Source organism: Lycium barbarum, chromosome 8 (genome assembly GCF_019175385.1).
Source record: "Lycium barbarum isolate Lr01 chromosome 8, ASM1917538v2, whole genome shotgun sequence".
NCBI lineage: Eukaryota > Viridiplantae > Streptophyta > Magnoliopsida > Solanales > Solanaceae > Lycium > Lycium barbarum.
The window spans coordinates 64,482,863-64,487,412 of record NC_083344.1 but is presented as its reverse complement, the minus strand read 5'-3'; positions in this window follow the sequence as shown (position 1 = coordinate 64,487,412).

Here is a 4,550-nt window from a genome sequence, read left to right as displayed (position 1 = left end):
ACCCCTTATGCCTCATACTCTTTTACTCTTGTGTTGCACTCAACATTGATTTCAAAATCAATCATAATCATATTGTATTTGTCGTTGATGATAGCCCTGCTTTATCGGTTTATCGTCGTATGGTAAACTCACAACTTATGGCCACATTTTTCTTTCCCACTTATTCCTTTACATGCTTTTCTCCTCAATTTATCTTATTTCCTCCCGTTTTATAATCAATCCTTTATTCTTCGCATGAGGAACCCTATTCTTAACTTAGTACCGCTTTGTCCTTTAGAATATACTACTTTTGTACAATCCATTCTTCGCTTCCAAAACTTATTCTATTCATTCTGATCATCCCCTCTCATCCTTATTATGTTGATCCTTTTCCTAACAATCATCCTATTTCGTTATTCATCTTTTCGTAGTCTTGGTCTTTTACATCCAGCTAAAGATATCACTCATGCTCTCGATTATACAAATCACAAACTACTACTACTCTGCCATATCACATTTCTCTGATTCCTTTTTCAAGATTACTTACTATTATTTCTGTCATTGTGAAACCTCTATGCTGGATTTTTCTAACAAGGTCTTATAAGCTTTCTTATCTACTGCCCTATGGCTCGCTTGCTGGTTTCACACTTGCATTCATTCTTTATTCATATAGAACATGCCACATCTTTAGTCCTTTCCTCACTATACTCTACTTACATTGTATTACAGTTCTTGCCACGCTCTCATTATATCTTGATCATAATCAACGCTATAGAGTGCCACTTCTTTATGTCGTTCGCAAGCCTGCTCGTAAAATAGAATTAACCTTGCGAAGTAAGCATACTCAACCTGTTACTCTTTCTAATCAGCCCTATTATACTTACCATATAAGTTGTTTTACCAATGGATTCACATTCGTTATACCCCTTCGTATTTCATACCCCTGCCTCAGTCATGTTGTTACTTTATTTTGCTAATAGACTTATCGTATCTTACTTGTGCTTATCCATCCAATCAACACTCCAGTATCGCACTCTATTGGAGTTACCGTTCCTCTCCTATGCCGTGTTTTAGTTCTACCAGTCTCCCTAATTTACTCTAGCATTTCTCTTTACCGTATCAATGTCGATCTTATAATTACCGTTACTATCAATTCAATAGTATTTAACTGGTCTCTTGTAGTTGTCAATGACACTCCTAACTTAATCTCGTCCTGCCATTATTTTTTGCACAACATCTTTTCCCGTTAGGACATATTACAAGCTTATATCTTATCTCCTTTAGATTCTAGGAAAATGTCGGCAGAGTTTCCTCTATATTTCTTACTATCCCAAAACCTGCACGCAGCAAATACCCACAATGCCTCATAGGGCCAATATATATGTACGACATATCTCAGCCACACAGGGCTCCCACTTTCAAGTAAAAGCACAAAGATGTCAAAACTTACCTCATATATCACACTTCGAGATGTACCTGATCCTTTAGCGATCTGCCCTGTTATCCCTTCCTATTTACTTTCCCTTTCATCATTCAGCTTTACACTTCAATCATACCTCAATATTCTTACCTTACTCGACACATATCTTTCGTACCGTCGCTTAACTTTGTTCTGATTCATTCAATTTGTTTAGTTCACAAACTTATAACTGAACTTATCATTAAGAGATACCTTTAGTCAATTCCTCTGTTGTACTTACACCAACTTACCTCTATGACAACTAATCCATTATAATATAAATACATATTTCGATAACGTAGCCTCAACGAAGGGACTTACCTCTGTAACTTTCAATGTCATCAATCACTTTCCTCTGTCAATACCGTTCTTCTGCTGCAATCAATGGTTAGGATAAGGAATCTCATTTTCTATAGCTTAGCTCTATCGCACGATCTTAGAGATGAAATAACAGTAACCATCCTAAATGCCCTGTAGCCTCCTGTTTATAGATGTGGTGCGCAACACACCATAAACAAGACTCTACTAGACACGGCTCGTAGACACTTCCTAGGACTGAACTGCTCTGATACCACCTTTTTCACGACCCGACTAGGGGCCATGACGAGTACCCGGAACTGACTACCGAGCACCACTAATAGCCCTAGTTATCATACTTATTATGATGCTCATAATCATAGGGAAAACTAATCTCACTTTGAAACATATTTACCTTTATATACATAAGCCCTTCAGCTATCAAAATAATACATGTACAATAAGGAAATCATGAGACCATACTACCCACACATACGAATCTACGAGCCTCTGCTAGAGTACTAGACATATGGATGGGACAGGACCCCGTCGTGCTCAATATATATATATATATATATATATATATATATATATATATATATATATATATATATATATACAAAACGATAAATCAATGGCACCTCCGGAACAATGGAGTGCTCATAAAGTCTGCTGATAGCTCCTACGAATCTAGATCACCTCCCTGTCTTCCTGTCGGCATGAACACATCGTCCAAAGAAAAAGAACGTCAGTATGAACATTGTACTGAGTATGTAAGGCATGAACGAAATTAACATAATAGAGAAATCATAAGACATAAGATGAAGATATAATCTGCTTAACCTTTAAGAGTAAATACATTTTATACATATCACCTATATCATCATCTCACATGTATCATCATCGTTAACCCGCATCCGGGTACCATCATACGCCGCCCACTTGTGGTGTCATGCCCGTCCCTCTAGGCTCGGTGTAATCATAAGTAGTCCGCCTTAGCGGTGACATGCCCGACCATTTAGGCACGGTGGAATCGTATGCAGCCCGCCTTCGCGGTGACATGCCCGGCCATTTAGGCACGGTGGAATCATATCATCATGTGCTCATCATAGACTTATAATTATCATACATCTCATAGACATATCATGAACTTATCATAAGCTAATCATAACCTTATCATAAACTTAGCATCATCATACATTTATCGTTAAAATATACATTAGAACTTGATGGAAACTATGGCTATGTCGGGGTGATGTAAGGTCGTGAACCCCCGATTACATTATGGAGTGATCATAATCATCATATCTCACCTTGAAAGGACTACCATTTTAACGTGAGTGTACACCATGAACAACATCAAGGGATCATAAATAGGATCATTAACTTCATGGACATCATATCTTGCTTTAGAATCTCTAGGCTTAGACTTATCATCTTATTATCATATTCATGTCATATTTCTCATCTTTATCACATAAGAAGTTCTTTATCAACGTTGACTCATAGTTCTCGGAATGTAAGAAAGCCATGGGGAGGTAGGGAAAACAAGATCATAGAAATCATATGAGGATCATTAGCTTCATAGGAATTTCACATCATAAGCTTTAGGACTTCTAGACTTATATTTATCATCAGTATTGTCATGCTCGTAACATATCTCTTCTCTTTATCTTGTAAGAAGCTCTTTATAATCGTAGACTCATAATTTTCGATATGTAAGAAAATCATGGAAAGACAGGTGGATTGATGCCATAGGAGTCATGCCTTAGAAAGAAGGGAATAGCCTTACATACCTCTTTCGTTTAACAATTCCATCGCTTGATTGTTCTCCTTCAATGCTCACGTTTCTACCTTCAAGAGAATTCACATTAACATTAGCTAATCGATTATATGAACGTGCTTACTAATGCTATAGAAAATTGGGCAGCATTTCCTTTGTTTATACAACTTTCCTCATATTACAAATCAACTCCCAAACATCCATAACAACATTCACAATATTATAAGCAACAATCATCATTCATCTACATTATCCACATCTCACAATTTCACTTCAATTCCTCCATAATCATGGTCATAGTTCATTATTGTGTTTTCTCACATATAATACTTATCCCATGTTCTAAATGTCACTTATAGCATACTTACAATCACAACATATCAATATTTATGACTCATTCCAAGCTACTACTCAAAATCTCATTATTCTCATCTTTGTGACCCATTTTCTATCTCCTTTCATAATCTAAGTCTTTCAACCTCTCATTACCTTAAACAACATGAAAGGATCATAAAACTTACCTTAGATAGTGTAGGAATAAGCCTTGAGCGGAAAAACTACTCTTACACCAAAACCCTAGTTCACTACCATTGGAATTTCTTGACTTGGATTAACCCTAATGAGTTTCTTACACTTGATTCTCTTGATTTGGTGAATTTGATCATGGATTTCTCTTGAGTTCTTGTGGAAGAAGTGTGGAGAGCGTTCTAGAGGGTTCTTGAGGTGTGGAGTGAAAAACGAAATGAAATGAAATAAATGAGGTTGGGGTCCCTTATATCAACTTAAAAATTTGACCCGACTCAGACATACAGACCAACATACGGTCCATATCTTTTATACTGGCTGTATGTCTGGCTGTATGTTTGGTCCAGTGAAGGTCCCATTCTGGCCAGTATGGTTTATACGGCCAGTATGTTGGACTGTATGTTGCCCAACTTTCCGGAATTCATTCTCGTCGGCTCGTTTGATCTCTAATCCTTATGGAACCTTCTTAACACTTGTTTAACACCTTATTAAAAATCTAAAGGATGT